The sequence below is a fragment of the Cavia porcellus genome, unplaced genomic scaffold (genome assembly GCF_034190915.1).
Source record: "Cavia porcellus strain 051 isolate PalLab524CR breed Dunkin Hartley unplaced genomic scaffold, mCavPor4.1 scaffold_4, whole genome shotgun sequence".
NCBI lineage: Eukaryota > Metazoa > Chordata > Mammalia > Rodentia > Caviidae > Cavia > Cavia porcellus.
Window position 1 is genome coordinate 9,894,011 of NW_026947487.1, and position 21,258 is coordinate 9,915,268.

Here is a 21,258-nt window from a genome sequence, read left to right on the forward strand (position 1 = left end):
CAGTTCAGATGAGAGCACCAAGGTCCAGAAAGGTTAAAGCAGCTGAGCCAACCAAGGCCACACAACCCAAAGTCATGCTACTGCCTCATGGAGGTGCTGGGATTCTAACCCCAGTTATTTCCACCATGCTAGGCTGCTACACTCAAAAAAATAGAAATATATTTTGAAGCTTTACCCCCAGGCCTCAAAAGGACTCCAGCTAGTTTGTTTGAGCTCATCCTAAATGTATCCCATCCTCCATGCAATTCTCCAAAGCAGTCGGCAGAGAATAGGTGTGAGAACAGCTACCATTTCAAAGTGAACCTGTTCGTTTCCAGTCACTGAGCTCTCCATTCAGTATGTAGACTTTATTAAAATCCCAGCTTTGGTTCAAAATGTCAGGTTCTGAGAAATACAGCCACGGACCCTCCTAGAGAGAGAGAAGCTCAGCTGCCAATATCCAAAGAAACAAAGCTGAAAAAGACACCTGTCTGCCTTCCAAGCCCTTAAGAGGCTGCGATTTGGAGGCCCTTTGCCACCAACCTTTCAAAATTCCTGGTCTGTGTGAATAAAGAGCCATCTACTGCAGACCCAGGTTGATGAAAAGCTGAATATTTCGGCTGACATCCACCCAGGATGATGAGGAGGAAGATTTAATAGCCTAACAAATGATTCTCCTGAAAGGAAGTGTCAGGTGGGTGATTTTCTTCCCTTGGGCTTTCTTTCCTGATCGCCCTATCCACCCCCACACACTCAAATTTTGGCTTATTTAAACTTCAGGAGAGTCACCATGCAGAAAGGAAGAAGTTAAATTAGATCGATTCCAAAGCTTTCGTTTTCAGACACTAATAAATTAGGTGAATAATAAGACATTGGTGAAAAGCTGCAGAAGGCCAATTTTAGAATGGTCCTTCCTGCCCAATGCAGCTTTGGCCTTGATGCAGCTTGGGTTTCTGCAAGGTAGAGAGAATTGCAAGTGTAAGGCATGGTGTGTGCATGTGTGTGTGTGTGTGTGCGTGTGTGTGTGTGCGCGTGCGTGTGTGCATGTGCGTGTGTGTGTGTGTGTGTGTGTGTGTGTCTGAGTTCTGCTGTATCTTGGGATGGAAAGGAGAAATCTGATCCAGGATTCAATGTAATTAGGGCCAACAGATTGTTCTGCTTCCAGATGAAAAGTACATTTCAGACAGAACAGCCTTGCAGTGATGTTGCTGAAAACCCTGACGGTCCTATTAGGAGATAACAAGTCTTCATGCTGTTAGTCTGTGGCTCATTTGGCTTTGCCTGGTGTTAGATTCTGTGTGATTATGGGGCCCTTCCTTTAGCTTTTTCTCCAAAAAAGGGAAATGACTCATGCGTGGTGGCCTTGTTATTTACAGAGAGGTGGTAAGGTCTTAGAAAGAAACTTCAAAATTATAATGTTCTGCATCGAACTAAGTTTTTACAGCCAGTTCTATCTCCAGTGTATTCTGTCTACCTGTTTTCATTCCTTCCTTCAGGTGATGTATCTAACATGTCATCTGTCTATTACCTAATTATTCAACAAATATCTATTAACAACATACTGTCTGCCAGGCCATAGGAGAAGTTCAAGACAAATATTTTTCCCCAGCTCCCAGATGCCAACATTTAAATTTCCTGCCAGAATTCCTGGAAGAAGCAGCTAGGATCCCCGGGTTGGAATTCTGGCTCAGTAGCCCCTGTTGGTTAAGGATGTATGCTCTAGGTAAGGTATGTAATCTCATTCAATTTCTACAACACTCATTCCAGTAATAGTTATTCTCCTTATTTACAAGAGGAGCTCTGAAAAGTTGAATGATTTTCCCCAGTTCTCACAGCTAGTAGGAATGAGATTCTAATCCAGATTCATGTGAGTCCAAAGCCTTTTCTATCCCACTACCCTTTCTTTAACCCGCAACTGTACCTGAGCCCTGATGCCATCCCGTCTCTGACACACCTGGCTACTTACACTGGCACTGTGATTGGATCTGATCCGGGTCCCCTTGGGGTACTGGCTCTTGCATCATCCTCTGGCAGGAAATGTTTATTTCTGCAAACTAGTGTCTGGAAGAGGAAGAGGGAGAGGAGGGGAAGGGGGAGGAAGAGGGGGAGGAGGAGGAGAAGATTTAAAGTTCTTAACCTAGTATCCAAACTCTACAATCTGGCTTCCTCTTGTTTTCTCAACCTTATCCCTCATCTCTCCCCTATGCAGGCTCTCTGGCCTAGCCGGGTACTCTCTGTCGAGTGCGAGAGGTTATATGAAGGAAGTTGCTTTGCTGCTTTCAAAGGCTCACCCTTCCACCTACTCTGGATCTTATTTCTTTGCCTTCAAGGGCTCTTCTCCTTCTGTTAGCCTCTTTCCCACATCTGTAATCTCCCTCTCATTCTGCACATCTCTGCAGCAGGTGAAGGGCTCTCGAGTCTCCCACATTAAAACCTCTTCTTTGCGTCCACCCTTCCTCCAGTGATTGCACCATCTCCCTGTGCCTCCTGTCGGCAGAACTTCTCAAGCCTCCTCTCCACGGATGTGCATCTCACCCTGTGCCTTCCCATCTGGTCTTCCACCTCCTATTGACACTGCTTACATCAAGGTCACCAATAACTTTCACACCGACAAATCCAAAGGCTTTCCTCTTCTCACCTTCAACTCTGGAGGGTTTGACAATAAATACACTCCTGACTTACAATTTTTCAACTTTACAGTGGTGGAAAATCAAAATATATTCAACAGAAACCAGACTTCCAATCTTGAATTTTGATTTTTTTTCCTCCAGGGTGGTACTGTGTATGACAATTCTTTTTCTCTCTCTTGATGATGGGCGGCCCAGCAAACCAGCCTGTGATCACAAGGGAAAACAACCCACAGTCTGTGTTGCCAGTACTTGTTGGATGTAAATAATAACTTACATAAGATAATTAATAAGTTATTACAAGACGGGCTTTGAGTTGGAAGGCTTTTCCAACCTTCAGGCTATCAGAAGTGCTCTGAGCATGTTTAGGGTGGGGTGGGTGCATGAGGTGCATTTTTGACTTAACTTAAATGGCTGTATCAGGAGGCAAGCACATCATGGACTGAGCATCAGCACTGTGCTCCTTTTGCTTCCAATCACTTGAGGGTCGAATGTAGACCATGGAAACCACTCCGGGGAGCTTAGGTTGAAAGGGATTTAATAGAGGGAGCCTAGTGTTTCTCAGAGTGTAGGAAGGACAGCTGGTCTAGCAAATCTGAGTCAGCAGAAACCTCCTGCAGCAGCCGTGGAGCTGTTGCATCTGTGTGGCCGGAATGCTATGCCATAACTTCTGGCTCCAAGTCCACCTTGAGCCTGCTGTGGTCCATGCCAGCTCAGCAAAAGCCCAGGGCCAGGCTCTTGATACTCGCAGAGTTCAGAACCCTCTGGAACCCTCTGGGGCCTTCTGTTAGAGCTGTTTCAGAGAAGCCGAAGTCCTCCTTGGCTGAGATTGCCTGGAGTGGGGCAGGCTCAGCCAGGCCCCATCTGTAGACTCTTGAGTACCTGCTTGGAGAGATTTAGGTCCCTGTACACCTGAGCCATGAGGTGACAGGGCAGGGGGAGATTCTTCAGCTCCCCAGCCTTCACTGGGCAGTGAGGTTCATGGCAGGAGGTGGTAACAGGATCCACTATGTTGTTTTGACTTTTGTCCTCTGTCATAGTCCACACCTTCGGAGTTTCTTTGCTCAACTGACTCCTAACTACATGAGGACCTCAGAGCTTGATTCTGACCAGAGAATAGGTTAGGTAGCCTTCTGCTGAGTTGTTTACTCCAGGTGATGGCTCAAAATGCAGGTCTTGGGAAGCCCAGCAGCCACTAGCTTGACCACCCGGTCTATCAGACTGAGCCATTTTTGACTACCATAGGAAAAACCCTTCCCTGGGCTGACATCTACTGCATGGGCTCTGTCTCAATCTGAAACATTGTTCACTCTAAATGACCAGGCAGAAGGAACCAATGGTTCTCCCTTTGCTTCTGAGGCTGGGCCAAGAATTTTCAAGTACCCATGAACCTGAGATTATCACACAGGATTAGAGGTTTCCTACCGGGCAGGGCTGGAGGCTGCCTTCTCATTCCCTGTAGCTGAGCAGTTGCCAAGGACTAATAATGAGGCTAGGAGAGCAGTCTTTCAATTCAGTCTGAAGTCTGCAATACCATCCACAGGTCTTATTCTGGGATTTGGACACCTCCTGTGGATCTGCCAATCCCCAAGGACCCAGGACAGCCATTCTCTGGGCCCTGTCTCCTTGTGCTTCTAAGAGGCTAGTAAGCCATCCTGCTGGCTGGCTCCCCACCAAGGAAGGCAGCCTCATCCCAAAGGCTGGGTGAAGCGTCATGGGCTGGCTGACAGACCAGCAAGTTCTGCATGGATTCATCCCAGCTCTGCGCGAGCCCGGGAGGATCTGCCGTGAGTCTCTTCCCTTGGTACTTTTCTCTCACCGCCTACCTCCTCCTCCCCCTTCCCTTCCCTCCTTTGCTTTGGCCTTTGACTATGATTCTTTTTAGAAGGAAGAAATTATTTTGCCCCAGGAAGCTCATTTATAGTAACATCAGTGAAAGCTCTGGGCATCTGGCCCCACGTGGGGCTCCTTTTCGGGCTTTAGCATGCCTTCATCTGGCTCAGCCATGCCTGGAACCTCTCCCCGACAGCATCACACCTGGTTTCGGCTGGAAAGAAAGGACTTGAGCTTTTCATCTTCTGGGCCTTTTTGTTATTACTGAAGCCAAGCTTTGGCTGGGGACCAGAAGGGGGAGGGAGAAGGGGGCCGGGAAGCAGAGCTGGAAACGGTCCCAGAGGGCTGGGAAGGGAACAGCTCCCTGGGCTTTGGAGTGGCTGTGTCTCCTGATGCTGGGTGGGGCGCCAGGCTGGCCAGCGAGCAGCCGCAGGATAGACCCAGGGTGCGAGGACCACTGGCCGGAGTGGGAAAGACCGCTCAGGCCCCTTGTGCTAGGAATTTTAAGTGATTTGACGTAAGTGAAAGAAGAGTGAAGAAATGAGAAAGCAAAAAGGTTGAGCTTTGAAAACCATGTGCTAAATTTCCTGAGGAGAGAGACTGCTTTTTCGGATGGTTTATAGGTTAACAGTTAAGATTCCCTAAAAGCTGGCTTATTTCTAACCCTTAATTTTTTTTTTAACAAAAATGTAGATTTGAGAAAAACCAAATTACCCCTTAGCATGCCTAAGAGGATTGTGTCTATCGTGTGTTTCAGGATTTTTACGGTGCACATATCCAGTGAAAACCATTTCCCATAAAAATACTAAGGGAGGGCATTGCGATGGGATTTTAAGCTTATTTAAAATTAATTGCAGATTCATTTCACTGCACTTTCATGGAGGGCTTTTCCTTTTTTTCATTATTAATATGAAGAAATGGTGCAGGCTCTGCCAAAAGTCTGAGAGGACAATGCGGCTGCTGTGAAGCTCCCCGGGCCGCAGACATCTGCCAGGGCTCGGCCTGCGCGGGCTGACGGGGCTGGGGCCTGTCTTTGATTAAATGAGACTCAGGTAGAGACTACGAGCTTGCTCACCCTGGGCCATGTGGGTTTCCTATGTTCCTCCTGGCTTCTCTCCTGCCCGACTGGCCAACAGCATCTCAGTGGGGGCACACATGGCACCAAAGGATTGAAAGGTGATGGAAAGCAGAAACAGGAGGAAGGTGGGATGCTGATGTCTGGAAAGAGGTATGGGAGTGGGACACAATTCAGTGGCAGAGCTTGGCTTTAACTTGTGCTGGGCCCTGGGTTCAAATCTCAGCACCCAATAAAGGAAGGAAGGAAGAAGGGAGGAAGGGAGGGAGACGGACAGACAGACAGAGAGACTGGAGAGACTGACTCTTGGCAGGGCGGTGGGGTTGGGGGAGACTGAACAGGGACTCTCCCAAAGCAAAAGTCACACAGGGCCCTCGGCTCTGTCAGAGAACTCTAGGGTATCCAGCAGCAGAAAGGACTTGGCCACTTGTGTCAGACATGCATTGGTCATGCTGAAGGTCTTGAGGGAAAACTATCATAACTAGGTTTAGTTCCTTTCAACTGTATTTATGGCCACCATCTTCTACTGAAAAATACAGAGGTCCAGAAGAGGGCGTTGCTGGGCTCTAGGCTTTGTAAGTCTGGGCAGGAAAGGGGCCCTGATGAGTTGCCGAGGTCCCTGTTGATGCTAACCTGGACACCTGGGTGGAGTGAGTGGGTTCCCTGAGGTCGTGCAACTGGTTGTGGAAGAGCCAGGATCAGGGCCCTTCACTCCTGATCCCAAGCCAAGTGCACTCCATTCTGCACTGATACGGGAACGGAGGGCAGCTTCTTAGACTGGAGAGTGAAGGATAGAGCCCGCTGGGACCAGGAGATGGTAGGGAAGGATTAGAAGGAGGCAATCCACTTCCTCTTGGGAGCTCGAGCTCTAAGGGTGGTGCCCAGGTCTGATCAATTGAGATGATTCCTTCCCCCGTCTTTCTTACTTTCTAGAGGCTTTTCAGTAGCTGGTTGAGAGGCTAGCTTTCTACTCCCTGAGCCACAAAGCAAGTGTACATTTATCACTGGCTAAGATGACCACATGGTTTTTTCTCGTGAATATCTCACTTAGATTCCACAGCTCTGGGAGGCCAGTGCTCATACATCACCATTTTTCAGGGGAGTCCATGGGAGCATTAAGAGAGCCCACTCTGCCCAGAGGACACAGAGAAGTCCAGTTCTCTTGGTATCCATGTCAACTCAGATCCCGTATCCAAAACCTCTTGAAAAGTCTGGGTGTTCTCCTTTCCCAGTGCACGGTTACCATAGAAACCACCATAGTTACTGGCTGTAGGAACTTTTGGGAAGGGATAGGGAAATGGTTTATCACCTGTCCTTCAGATGGCATAACAGGGTCTTTCCTTGAGGGGATCTGGTGTCTTGGATATTGGGTCCCAAGTCTGTGAACTGATGCAGACCTGAAAATGGATGCAGATTCACCGTGGCAGCGGTGGCAGCTTCTTGCTAGCTCTCAGTAGGGTGTTTTGAGAGGAGGTTACAACAGTCAAACAACACTCTAGTCATCTGTCTCCCGTGCCCCTGAAAGAGCACGGCCAGTAGCAATCACCATGACCCCGACCTGATTGCCGCTCCAGCCTTGCTGCCCATTACGCTAATTACGTCTACCTCACTGCTGCTGATTAAATACTCTCTTTTGCATCAGTCTTTCTGGAATCCCATCAGACTCAGAATTCTGGGGGTCCCAGGCCCACGGCAGCATCTGCTCCTTTTAGCCCCATCCTGTAGGGTACAGTGATCACTGATCTATGAAAGGATGTGGCAGGTCCCCTCCCCAGGTCATCTTTTACTGTGGAGGATGTGGGCTCTGATTTGTTTGGTGAAGCAAAGTGAGCTCTGTGCTTTATGAATACATCCACCCTAACATTCTCCCCACTCCTGAGAATTCTACCTCTTCCTAGATTCTCTGCTACCATCCCGGGATCTCCACCTCCCTGATCATAGGCCTGCATGAAGTCCAGCTGGGAAGGGAACCTCAGTAGCAACTAGGTCTGGTTCCAAAGACCTTGTCCCAAGAGATGACCCTGAGTGATGGCATGACACAGAGGCCCAGGAGGTCAACAAGTATAAGGGACACTTAGTGTTATCTTTTACCATCTGTACTCAGCCTAAATGCTCAGTATCCACTCCATCTCTGTGCCGTGTTTCTTGCAGCTGTTCACCAGCTTTGATGTGTAAGAGCTGCTTCCTTCCAGGAAAGGCCTGGGCTGCTGTCCCTGGACTGTGCCCAACCCTGTCCCCAGCCATTAGCCTAAGGCAGCAAAGGAGGATAAGAGAAGATCTTGAGAAGGTTTAGCATCATCTTGGGAGACATCTATGAGGTTTGGCATGGTTTCCAGGTTATCAAGGAGACTTCTCTTTCCTGACAGGAGTGAACTTCTCGCCTTAATGATTTAGGGTATCTGGGGTCCGAAAGTCTCAGGCTGGTTTATCTACATGTTCCCATTTCAGGCTTCAGGATCCCACTGTTTGCCAATGAAAGTTCAGGTTTGGATACGAGACACCCGTCCTCTCTGCAGCACTGCCACCTGTGTCCCCCCTAGTGGGTACCTCTGTTACAATTCACGAACCTACAGTGATGTGCCGTTGCCACCCCGAGGCCACAGTTCACATCAAGGCTCACTCCAGTTGTATGTTCTATGCTCTTTGACAAATGCATGGCAGGTATTGGTCATTACAGAATCATGAAGGGTTGTTTTACTGAGCTACATAGCAAGGTCCTGAAAGAAAGAAGGAAAGAAAGAAAGAAAGAAAAGGTTGAGACTTTCTCCAGATTTTAATGTGAGTGTTGACCACAAGGACATGAACTCTTTGAGAACTTGGAAGTAGGAACTGGCTGACATATTGTCAGGGAGGGCTTTGAATTTCTCCTGAAGAGGAAAGAGTGCTTGTATCAGTTATGATTGTATTTGGCTACAAGTGGTACTAAAAAAAAAAAACCCTCCAAAGAGTGGTTTAAACAAGGAAGGGGCTGTTATAGTGTCCCACAGTTGTTGTTGTTACCAGGGACCCAGGCTCTTTCTGCTTTACCTTAGCATGTGGCTTCAGTCCTCTTGGTTGCTTCATGGCTGCTGCTCCTCCAGACATCTTGGCTGTATTCCAGGGTTGGGGAAAGGGGAGAGCATAAAAGAGCAGATGAACAAATCTGTCCTCTTTCAAAAAGCTTTCCTCAGAACTCCATCCAATGACTTCTGCCAGGTGGAGGTCACATGGCCATACTTAGCTGCAAGGGAGTCTAGGACGGAGACTATTTTATCTAGGCACATTGCCTCCCGGAACAAAATTGAGGTTCTGTCATTAAGGAAGACTGAGAAAATGGTTATTGGATGAGCAATTAGCCATGTCCGCCACAAAGCTCATCTTAACTAGAGCTAAGTGGGCTGGGAGATCCCAGGAGCCATCTGGGTTATTTGGAGATGAGTAAGACAGCCCTTGAGGAATTCACAATTTAGAGGGGAAGACAGACGACTAATTGGAACAACAAGAACATGGAATTACAGTTTAATATAATGTGGCAAGGGAAAGTAATGAAAGTAAGCCCAGGGGGCTATAAAGCACAGAGCAAGACAGTCTGGACAGGGCGGGGAGGCAGCCCAGGAGTGGAAGCTGCTGGATGACAGCGAGTCTACGGGGTGGGGAGAGGTGGCCTCTGCACAGGGGCCCTGGAAGTGAGGTGCAGTACGGGAAGTCATAGGCCTTGCTTGCTGAAGGACTCTCAGGTCTAAGGTGGAGTGGGACAGGATGCGGAGTGGGGCACATCACCTCCTGCTAGGGTAAGGACCGGGCCCTTCATCCAAATGGCTCTGAGGCGAGGAGTCAGCAGATACAAAGGAAAGGAGGTGCTCTCTCGGGACATGAGGAGAAGTCTGTCCTGGCCTCCTGGCTCTGGGTGATAGCGTGTGGATTGGCAAAGAGTGGTGCTTTTGACTGAGGCTGGCCAGAGGAGGGGCAGGAGTGAGTGTGTGTGTGTGTGACCACACTTCCATATTGGGGATCAATGGAGACAAGCCATGGGGTGTACTTCCCAGATTCTGGAGAGACCTGCCGTGGAAAAGTGTCAATTCCAAACAGATCCTCCATCTCTTGCAGGGTGAGAATAGTCCTGAGACGGGGGTGAATTGTCCCACGTCACACAAGCTCAGGGCTGGCTGAGCTGATCAGAGTCCAAGTCAGTGCTGGAGTGGGGCCCGCTGTGCACTGGGGGAAGGAAGAGAGGCCCCACCAAGATGATACCTCAATGGCTTATGGCCCTCAGCAGCGGATGGGGACCTCCCTCTATGTATGATCGCAGTGGTGCGCACAAAGGTGGCCAGCATGTCCTAGCCCCTAGGTTCCACGTTGGCGGTCGGGTCGAGACCCCTTGGCGCAGACGGCTGTGCTGATCGGACCTAGGGAGGGGAAGGGTCGCGGTCCGGGCTCTGGCGCCTGAGGATGCGGGGACCCGGCTGGACTGGGCAGGGCAGTCTCGTGGGTTGGCCGGCAGGCGGCGCTGTGCAACCGAGCAAAGGCGGCGCTGCGCCGGCAGGGCGGGCCCTTCCAGTTGGGAGTCGCAGTGTGGACCTCAGAGATCACGCCGGGGTGGAGAGCCAGGCCAGGAGGGGTCGCCCGGGGCCGCTTCATTTTCCTTGCAGTTGTTAGGTGGCTGGCGGCAAATGGCCTAGCCAGCTTTCCAGGGAGTGGCGGAGGGTTTCATCGTGGTTAGAGCTCATGTCAGTCACAGAGTCGGCTCAGATGATTCCCATCAAGGGCAAGGCCACAAGTGCTTCCACTTAGCAGATGTCCGCAGGCTGAGCGATAGTGCTGGAATGCGGAGCAAGTTTATTTTGCTTGGAAGATGAGAGCCAGAGGCCTGGGGGCCCTTGCCGGGTTGGGCTCAGTTTCCCCAGCTGCTAGGGGAAGGGGTGGGACTGGGGCGTGGCCTGAGCGCTGATCTGAGATTCCATGCCCCGCAGGATGATGGGACCACCTGGAGGGTTTCAGGAATCCTCTACCTGCTGAGAGGAGGGGAGAGCTCTGAAGCGAGCTTTACTGGAGGAACAAAACTGTACCCCGAGTGCAGGTGTGAGGACTCAGGGAGGTGGAATCCAAGGTGGGGTGCAAAGAGCAGGCTCCGGACTACAGACCTAAAATCAGCTTACTAATGTGGGGCCGCAGGTTTTGTCCTCTGTCCTGTGGCTTCCCTGGGACTCCCACCTGCAGGCCCCTGCCTGCAGATGGTCACCTCCTTGGTTGTGCAAAGGCTTCAGCTGGGACTTTGTACCCATACACTTCCTCCCATTCCCTCTCCTGGGGTGCAGGATAGAGAATGAGTTCGGTTGAGCTTAATCTGCCACTGGGCCAACGTCACCAGGCTTGGGTGACTTTGGAAAGACAGAAATAAAGGTCTGAGGAGAGGTTGGGGTGCCTGCAGCCCCAACAGACAAGCTGTCAGTGAACCTGGATCCTTGGTCAGGGCGGTTGAGCTTCAGTCTTCAGGAAGCTGGGGCTTCCCTGAAACAAGAGGAGCACAGTGCAGATGCCAATGCTGATAATCCTCACTGTAGATAATCATTTCCACTGTGATTATTAGCACCTCCTTTTTATTGGTGCCTCCTGCAGCATATACATCAGTATTTCCAATAGTCTGTGATACAGGGACTGTTATTGTTCCCATTTTGTGGATGGTAAAATTGAGGCTTAGTGTGGTGACCTGTGATGCTTGCAGTAAGGATGAGGCACATCTTACCCTGAACAGCACATGTGCACCTCACATTGGGCCTGGTACACCCCTGGGAGTGAGGGAGGCAGGGCATGGCCAGTCACGGAGCAAATGTGCCCTCAATAGGTTGAGTCCCATGTCTCTGCCCCACAGTGAAGATCAAAGCCAGGGCCTGGACTGGAGAGGAAGCAGCCACCTAGTCCAGGGATTTTCTAGCCCTGTGGTAGCCGTGGTGCTGCCTGGCTAGCTGTACTGCGATCCTGAGTCCCTTTCTCCTGCTGAGGGATGGCATTTCAGGTTGGTGGGGTCAGCAGAAGATACAGTTTGGAAAAAGAGGGCAAAGGTGACGGTTTGAACATGCTGTGGAACTTCAGTGTGGAGTCTTTGGAGGTGAGGTGGTGAGCACCCACCTGCCTTCCTGGAACGCCATCCTCAGGTCCCTACCCCAGTGTCCCTCACCTGCACCAGCTCTTACTGCTGCACGCCTGAAGAGCCAGCCAGAGTTGAGCCATGCACACTCCAGAAGAGGGCCCAGCACAGGAGCCGCACTGAACAATAGACGAGAGGAGTGTGTGCTAGTGGGCAAGGAGCCCACCATAGCCCATGAAGGCTTTCCATGAGCTCTCAGCCCTCCCATGCACCCCCATGTTCCCTGAGGTCTCTGCTGGATCTCAGCAACCAGGTTCAGCCCCAGCATGCGTCGCCACTGTACCCCAAGGTGAGGACTTTCCCTCACCTCCTCCATGCGTGCTATTGGTCAAGCCAGAAATGGACAGGACCAGAGGTCCTCCTCCAGTGCAACCCTTTTCAATGATCTGCTTTCCCTGCTCCCAAAAATGTGGCCCCTCGATGTGGAGGCTGGAGATTTGCCCGAGTCTCCTCTAGCTTCCAGGCCCCTCCTAGCTTCCAGCTCAAGACTTCCGGATACTTTTGTATCTGTTATTCCAAGTGTCCCTGATGTGGGAATGGCAAAAGTAGCCATGGTATTATAGTACATCCCAGCATGCTGCCATTAGCAAAGATGGGTTTCATCTCTGGACATTGTGTGAAATGAAAAAGCAAATTTCAGTGGCGGACTCATTTATTCCCTGCAGCAACAATAAGCAAGCAAAGAAAACTCCCGGCAAAATAACACCATTATGCACTTCCTGTGGGCACACATATGTGCCCATCAAATTAGTAGACAAAGGGCTTTGGAGCACACTCAGGAGCCTGGTGAGTGGGTGCCTCCAGGAAGAGGTGAGAAAGGACTAGAACTGAGGTTGGTGCTCAGGAAGATTAACCTTCTTTAATGTTCTTATTTTTATGAGAAGGAATGATGCAATTAAAATTCAAATGTAAAAGATTTTGGCCTTTTTCATAGTTGCCCCCCAGTATCTGCTGTAAGCTCTGAACTGGCCTCCTGCACTTTGATTCCATCCCGGAACCTCCTGACACGGGCAGCACACCTTGCACTCCTGTGCTCTGCCTGCCTGAGCTCATTTGTCATCAGTGCTAGTGGTGGGGCTTTGGCCTGGCCCCCTCCAGCTCTTGCCTGTCCAGATTCTGCACCTAACTTCTCCAGCCTGGGTACAGATGGCATCCCAGGAACCCCCCAGGGGTTTCTGTCCTGACATTCATCCACCTGGCACAGTTGGGCTTGCCCATGGGCATACTGTGTAGGGGGAGGGTGTTTTTAAAGTTTGTTTCCCCTCAGTTTCCTGAAGTGTCCTAGAACATGGCTCATCTTTGAGGGCACAGATGCCCCAGAGTGGGTGCTACAGAAATTTGCAGGAAGCCCTCTGAGCTCTAGGTGATTGGCTGTCCCATCCCTCTCACCTGTCCTCCAGATATTGCTGGTCATCCATGGGTACCCAGGACTGTGCTGATCATGCTTCCTCCTCCTCCGTCACTCCTCAGGCCAGGCCACTGTCACCTCTCTCTGGAGATTGCAGCAGCAGCCACCTTTGCCCTCCCCCAATCCTTTCTCTCCTCTCTAGCCAGTGAACTTCTAAATCAAATTGGATCACACACTCTTAAGGCTCTCACTGGCTTGCTACTCGGTCAAGTCAGACCCCTCGATGTGGCTTGTAGGACAGATTGGGCTGGGCCCAGTCTGTCTGTCCAGCATCTCTGCTACAGTCACACGGGGTGCTCTCAGCTCCCTCCTAGTGCTCTGGTGCCTTAGCACTCACCTTCCAGACCCTCAGTACTGTCCCGACCACCCCTGCTTAAGCTTTGGGTCTGAATTCAGGTAGAATTTCCCCTGCAGAGGCATCCCTGAGCCACAGCCCCATCCTCCCGAATGTGCATCTGTTTTCAGGCCACTTACATGTTTTATGGTATTGCATAAGAAGTGTCTGCTTCTCCCACTGGACGGTGCTGTGCTGAATAATAACATAGACAGTGCCTCAGCACACTGAGCTTGTTCTCTGGGCATGACATGACGCCAGTATCTTTCTGTCTCCCGCTGTCTAATTCCCATCTCTCTTGGAGGAGGGCACTGTCATTATCTCCATCTTACACAGGAAGAATCGAATTGTACCTTTGGGAGGACAAAACCGCACCCGAGTTCATATAGCTCACACACGGTGGGCAGCCGCCAGCCCCAGTGGCCTTGAATTTACCCACTGGCCAGGGCATGGCCACAGCTTTCAGCGTCATAGCTCCGTCCTACCTCCTAGCCTGCTATCTGTAGTCCAGTGGGAACTCCAAAGCTATTTGTTGAATGGGTGAATAAATCAAGGAGAATGCTTGGTGGGCAGCAAATGTGATCCTTCTCTGGATAAGTTCCCTTTAAATGTGCTGAAAGGAAGCAGAGCTGCTTTATTGATCCACACCGGAAACCCCTGGTGGGAATTAACGAGATGCTGAAGATTCTGTAATTGTGCTGTGCTATGCTGTGCTGTGCTTTGCTGGGCTGGGCTGGGCCGGGCCAGCTGCCAGGCCAGTCGGACCTGATCAGATGGAGCTGGACCCAGAGAGAAGGAGCTGAAGTTCATGGAAGGACTGGGGACCGCCCGGTCTGGGCTGGGGAGAGCAGCCTTAGACTTTCAGATTAGCAAACACCCAGTAAGGTGTGAAAACAGCATTTACTGCACGGGCATTGGTCGAGAGAGAGAGAGAGAGAGAGAGAGAGAGAGAGAGAGAGAGAGAGAGAGAGAGAGAGAGAGACAGAGAGAGAGAGAGAGAGAGAGAGAGAGAGAGAGACAGAGAGAGACAGAGAGAGAGACAGAGAGAGAGACACACAGAGAGAGAGAGTCCACATCACAAATTCATTTTATTCCATTGAAGTGGGATTGAGTTCAAGCAGCAGTTCTCAGCTGGGATGGTTTTACCCCTCGGGGCCTATCTGGTGGTGTCTGGAGGTAGTTTTGGTGTTCATAACTAGGGTTTGGGGTGCTAAGATGCTGGTAACTCCTACAAGGCATTGCACAAAGAACCATCCAATGTTGATGTCTCTGGATTCCGGGAGGCATTGGTGGATTCACAGCTCCCCTTTCCCTAGCGACCGCCTGCTCTGTGATCTCCCCTGGGTCCTGCTCTCCATGCCTGTCACTTCTATTATCGCTTCAGGGTCACAGGCTTGACACAGACTGTGCCAGGAAGGCCTGAGCTTTCTCTTAGAGATGCTGAGGTTCCAGCATTTACACTGCTGTGACTTTGGGGGTCTCCCTCAGAACAGAGTGTGGAGGCTATTGTACTGAGAAGATGCATCTTTCCGAGGCCCTGCTCCCGGGCACCTGCCCCTTTTTCTCCTTGCCCTGACTGCTTCTCAGGTTCAAACAGACAGGGATGGCCATTGTCAGGCAGTGATGCATAGTGTCTAATCTTAGGGGCGAAGAGAGTTCTCTGTCCCTTTCTATGTCACTTCAAGGCCTGCAAAGAGCAGGCCACAGGGTAGAATGAGATGTGGCAGAGATTTCATGGAGGTGACACTGGCGAGAGTGACAGGGCAAGGACTAGCAGTGGGAGCTGGCCTCTTTCACAGGGCCGCCGTCGGGCAGTTCTAGGAGACATGCATGGAGCTCTCTCCTACTTAGAGGAGCCCGTGTGGATGGAGCTGGGACCCTGCCTGCTCAGCCCTGGTCTTCCGGTGACATCAATCATGGACTTTACGGGAGCCTCTCGAGGAATCCTGGGCAACCTCTCTTTCTTCCCAGAAAGCTAGGAAGCTGCTGAAGCCCCAGGCCCTGTGTAGGGAAACATAAAAGCCTGCGATGGCGGTACTTCGGCCTGGGCTCTGAAGGAAGCAGGTCTGGGAGGCAGTGGGTTCTGTGTCAGCAGACCTCCAGCATTAGCTGTGTCTCCTAGTGCCCCAGTGTAAATAAATTCTGTAGCCAGGGTCAGTGCTGGCCAGGGTGAGTAACAGATATAACCAAGGCTGTCGCTGGTGCAAGGCCGCTACTGTAATTTTGGTATAAATGTAGACGTCCACGAGGGCTGGGGCGTGTGTGGGAATAGTGGCTGAGGGCTCGAAGGTATACAGGGGCTGGGGTCAGAGGAGCAGCTAAACAGAAGGACTACAGCGAAGCAGCTGAAAAAAAGACCAAGTGAAACCACTTGGTCCACGGCTCTGTGTCTCTTACCGGGGCTCCCCAAAGCTCAAGTAATCCTCCCCAGCCTGCTGGCAAGGTGCTTCCTTGGCTTATCAAGCCCCAGATGTACCGGTGCAAGCTGATGGCACCCATCACCTCCCGGAGGCCAGCGGGGCCCCAGGTTGGCAGAGCAGTTCTTTGGTCTCCAATTGGCTGCAACTTGCTCTTTGTTTTCCTTCTAGGATCTCAGGGACCTGCAGCGCCCCTTTCTCTGGGGCTTGTAAATTAACTGCTCCTTTCAGTGAGCCATACGGAATCAGTGACTCAGAATAGCCCCAAAGGTGACTTCTCTACAGCAAAACTTTCAATCAGGCCGAAAGAGTTGAAAGGGCTCACCAAGAGTGGACACTTAGGACTCTGATTCGTGCCTCAGGTAGATTCTGTACTATCTAATACAGCAGCCGCTAGCTATGTGTGGCTATGTAAATTTAAATTAAAATTTTAGATTTGACTGGGCTGCATGGTTCTCATCTCACAGGAGGGTCCCCTGGACCCCGAGGGGAAGCAGATGTGCTGTACAGGCAGGCCTGGGAGGTGGTGGTCAGGAACTCTCTTTAGTCTTGGGTCACCACCTTGCCTAAGGGGACAGCCAGGTCTTAAAGACCCCACTGGCTTGAAGGAGGCCCCACTGAAGTCTGCCTTGTCCCTAGAGGCACAGGCCTGGAGATCATAGGAGGTCTTGAGGGTCCTGTGCATATATTTCCTGCAGCAGTTGGGATCAATTACTAAGCACAGCGCTCCCGGGGAGGCTGAGGGTAGAGGAGAATAGGAAGGAAGGAGAGGAGGAACACAGAGGGCTTTGGGGCCTTGAAAAACGTGGGGGGAAGCTGGGCTCCGTGAGGAGAACTGGAGTCCTCCTGGGGGTCCCTCCTGGGGCGTAGTCCTCTCACAGGGTGTTTGGTGGGTGAGGCTCAGGAGTGGGATCTCAGGATGCTGGGGCTGGTTGATGGGGCTGGTGCGGAGCCTGGGACATCCTGCTGTCGAGGAGGAGGTCGGAAGGCAGCGAGGGAGGACAGAGCAGAGCTTTTCATAAGGGAAACACTGGTCATGTGGAAAGGGTCAGCAAATATTTCTTGTAAAGGGCTAAATACCGTAAGTCTTGCAGGCCACATGGTTTCTGACAAGAACCCTTGACTCTGTCACAAAGAAGCAGCTGCAGGCTGGCTGTGAACGGGCAAGTGGATGTGTCCCCGTGATGCAGCTGGACGCAGGCCGCTCCCAAGCCGGGTCCTTGCTTGCTCGGGCGGGGGGTCGGGGGTGCTCACGGGGAACATGGCACCTCAGGCCCTGCTGTCAGTTTGAGAAAACAAGTCAAACTTTGTTCTGGGAAGCTATAGTCGGGCCCAGAAGGATGGGGAAACAGCATGCAGGAAGATACCATCTCAGTGTAACAAGGAAGCATCTCCTTCAGAGGTTGTGAGCGCCCCATCACCAAGAGGTTCGAGCCCAGGCTGAAACCCCTTGCTCAGGAGGCTGGGGCAGGATAGAGAGCATCTGATTTTGTGCCCTGTCTGGGTTTGAATCCTGGTTGAACAAGATGATGAACCCCTGATCTTTTAAAATTTGTTTTTCGAGACAGTTTTGCTATGGACAGATATTCCTCCTTTAACAACCTACCTTTTAATGTCTGTTCAGAACTGTGACCTGCCCCTTGGACTTATGATTCATTTTTTTTTTTTGTACATCTTATCAATAGAGCCTCACTGTCTTTTGTACAGTAGGCCTTGTTTACACAACAGTGTAATTTTTGCTGATTGTACCAAACTGTACAAGGCTGTAGTTTTATGTTCTGTTATATATTACAGTGCTGCATGTAAGAATTATGCAAATAAAAGCGAAGTCATCAAGTTGGAGTTTCCTCTCATGGTTTCTTTGTTCTCATAATGTGACTACTACAGTAAGAGAGAATTATTTGTAAATCGAATTTGTTTGTAAGCCAAAAAAGTGTCTTATATATTATACCTGTGAAAGTTCGTAACTGGAATGTTCATAGGTCCAGGACTTCCTCTATAAACAATTCCTTGTTGAGGGACCAACTCATTTAATGACCTAATTGCATGCATGGAACTTGGTTGTTAAGTGAGGAATGTCTGTAGTTCAGGCGGGCCTCAAACTCACAGCCATCCTCCTGCCTCAGCCATCTGAGTGCTGGGATTACAGGAGTGTGCCTTCATGCCTGGTCTGCTTCCTTGAGCTAACTGCAGATTCCTCAGCTGTCAAACAGGGTAATCACAGACCTCTTAGTGTTGGCCCTAGAATGAATTCACTGAAAGTCTTGGAAGGGCACCTACCACCCAGTGAGTGTTCCTGTCCGCTGTTAGGGTGTGCTATAAAATTCTAGAATAGATGTCCACGTTCTAATTTGGCTCAGCAACCCACCTTTGTGCCTGAGGTCTCTTCCTCCTAACCCTGAGATTTGAGGAGAAGATTTGGGGAGCAACACGTAAATCTTGTGTGTTTGGGCCTGGGCACACAGCAGTTAAGGACTTTCGAATTACTTTTAGGCCTTTGTTAGCACAGAGAGCAGAGATTATAATCTGCTGCTGCCTGAACACTGCATGTCTCAGGCTTCCCAAGTCAGCCTGATAATTTTGACACTCACATTTAGGCTGCATCAAGGGCCCAGAACTCCTGAGAGGGTGGGCCGCCACTAGCTTCTGCATCATTAGATCCCTAAATTGCCCAGCCTGGACTCAAACTTGAGATCTTCCTGTCTCAGCCTGCCAGAGTGCTGGATGATAGGCAGGTTGCACACGCCTGGCTTTTGCTCCATCCTTTCGTAGCCATGTGGTCAGGGGCAAGCCACTTGATGCCTGCCTGCTCCACCGTGTCCTTAGCACCCATTTCAGGACCCACATGTCCCCACCTGTCAGCAGCAGGTCTCCTCACCTGTCTTCCCGGTAGCAACCTTGGCTCGGCTTGGCTTGGCTTTGTGAAAACTAACACAGAATTCTTATCTTCCCTAAGAAGAAACCTTTGCACTCTCACTGTTTGAAAGTCCACTTTATATGCTTCAGTAATGTAACTTGAACAACTATTTCTAAGATGAGAATATGTAATCTATTAACTAGTGATTTCTTACTGTTTATTTTTTAAATTTTGTATTACTTGTACCCTTTTTCTGTTTTTTTCCTTCTTCTCCTTAAATAAAAAAAAAAAATGAGGTTCTGAATTGGTTGTTATTTTACTTTCAAAAGGTGATGGAAAGAAAGTAAAACAGCCCCGTGTGCCCAAAGACAGAATCCAGCGAAGCTTGGGGTCCCCCACCCCAGCTCCTATGCCTCCTCCTGCCCCATCCTATAATCTTTGGTAAGCTCTGGTTAATTAATTTAAAGTGACGATAGTCTCAGATGAAGCCGTCAATTAGTTTCAAATGGCGCAGCCGGGCCACCCACCACGAGTAGATCATATTGCAGTGACAACATTAGAATTTGAACAACCCTCAACAAGGGAGGAGGAGGGGGAATCCTAAAACCTCAAGTAAAAACATATTTCCACTCCATTCCGCGCTGCAGCCCTTCAGAAAGTGGAAACAGATGGGTATTGGCTTTGATAATGAGAGAGGCAATCAACTTTAGATTAAAAAAAAAGAAGAAGAAGAACTAAACCCTACCCAGAAGGGACGGGCCTGACAATAAACCCCCAGACACATAACGTTCCATTTAAGAGGCTATTGACATATTAGCCGGGAACAGAGGGGGTTCTGAGAGAGGTCAGCCTCCCCTCTGGGCCCCCCTCTTTTGTGTCCTCACCTCAGAAACCAGAGCCTTCAGATTCCTAATTGAAACCACGGTGCTGTCTGGACGCTGGCAGTGGTCAGGTTTCCCCTGGAAATCACTAAGTGTCCTCCGGAGAATTGCCTGCTGCCCGCTGCCAGGTCCTGGCGTGGAGCAGAGACATTTCTGGTTTTCATTTAGCTTAATTATTATTATTATTTTTTGAGCTGGTGTGTGTGTGTGTGTGTGTGATTTTGAGGGATGGGGAGGACAAGATACAAGGAACAAAGAAGTCATGTAGTGTGGGGTTCTAAAGCTATAACCCCAAGACCTGGGCTCAGGCCTCTGCTTGGCAACCCACCAGTTAGGGAACTTGGGACAAATCCCGTCATTTCTTTGCCTCTATTTGTTTGTCTGCAAAGTGGGGGTGAATCGTGTACTTTGTGCGGTCACTATGGAACACAAGTGAGATTATGGAGGTGCTGGGTGATGCACTTGGTCACATGGAGCTGCCCAGCTGTGACTCTTGGTGTGGCAGGTTCTCTATGATTGAATTGGTCAGAGTGTGGGGCAAGGCTTTAGGGGGTCTTAGACTTTTTATTTTGGGGCTCTGCTGTTTTCCAGTCCCATCTGTGCTGCTGTGTCTGTCCTATCCACCAACCTATGAGGAAGAGCCAACCTATGTGGTGTCCCCTATGGACTGGCTGTCCCCATTTCAGGCAATGTCACACTCTTTGTCCACACCAGGCACCAATAAAGGGTTGTGGAATGAGCCAGTGGACACACAAAGGGGCCAGACAAGGGAAAAGGGGTGATAATGTTGGGTTTTCAGCTCAGCAAATTCCTCAGGGAATCGCTTGAAAGACAGGCCACATGAGTGTGTCTGCAGGTTGCTGGAAGCCTGGAGGGGAGAGGGAATCAAACAGAACACAATCCTAGTTGGGTCCAGAGAACATTTGCTTGTTTGCCAATTCAATCATTTTGAAACGCGGAGATTTGGTTCTGATTCAAGCTTCTACTGGGGCTATTTTCAAGGCTTTTTGGAGAATGTTTATAAGCACCCTGGGGTTGGAGCAGGGTCTGTCTTATTCACTGATTCTTTGAAGCAGCTAATAGGTGCCTGCCTACAGGAGTTGCACAAGAAGTAATTAAAGATAAACTCAGGCCTCCCCTGCTCTCCCCACCCCCTTGCTTTACCAAGCCAAAATGAGCACCGACAGACTCTGTACAGAAGAGGCTGCAGAGCTGTGGGCAGAGAACAACTGGGCACAGCAGGTGGTGGCCTCCTGCAGGCTTCCTCAGGGTGCTCAGTCACCCCTGAAAGGGACTCAGAACACAGAGTGTGGGGCAGAGCTTGGTTACTGTACACATGCTCCCTCTCGCATCTGAAACGCCTGTAGATCTGTCTCTAGGCTTGACTGTTGCTCTTTCTAGGACTCTGATCCCCGTTCCCTGCCCTGGGTGCCTCAGACATTGCTCTAAAATCCAGTTCCTGCTCACTCCTTGCTTTGCATTCTCCCAGCCCTCTGGAATCCACTTGCTTTTCTGGCCAGAAGGTCGTTTATTCTCAGATCCTTTGGGATGGAAGCAGTACCAAGTGGAAATCAGGCTGTAAAAGAAACCAGGCTCCTTCCATGGGCTCCCTGCGATCCCGGTCAGTGCCCCCACCAGGTGGCAGCTGGCACATATTTCTGTGTGTTTGAGCTGTGCCATTGTCTCCCCTTCTTTTCCCTTCACCCCCTACTTCTTTCTTCCT

At 50.3% G+C, this 21,258-nt stretch overlaps 2 long non-coding RNA genes across 5 annotated transcripts in view; one reads left to right on the top strand and one right to left on the bottom strand.

Annotated features, from left to right (window-relative positions):
• LOC134475656 (uncharacterized) overlaps positions 1–21,258 on the top strand; it is a 63,125-nt gene that overhangs the window by 13,333 nt on the left and 28,534 nt on the right. For 2 of the 4 annotated variants that reach the window (XR_010046829.1, XR_010046831.1), the window contains exon 1: positions 4,070–4,393. The exons of the other annotated variants lie outside the window; for them this stretch is intronic. This is a non-coding gene — a long non-coding RNA (uncharacterized LOC134475656). Of the gene's footprint in view, positions 1–4,069; positions 4,394–21,258 lie in introns of those variants that run through there. 4 annotated transcript variants of the gene reach the window in all.
• On the bottom strand, positions 14,442–18,898 carry LOC106025240 (uncharacterized). The gene is made up of 3 exons (XR_001198830.2): positions 18,676–18,898; positions 16,878–17,076; positions 14,442–16,763 (listed from the first exon to the last, which is right to left on the bottom strand). It is a non-coding gene; the product is annotated as an uncharacterized LOC106025240 (long non-coding RNA).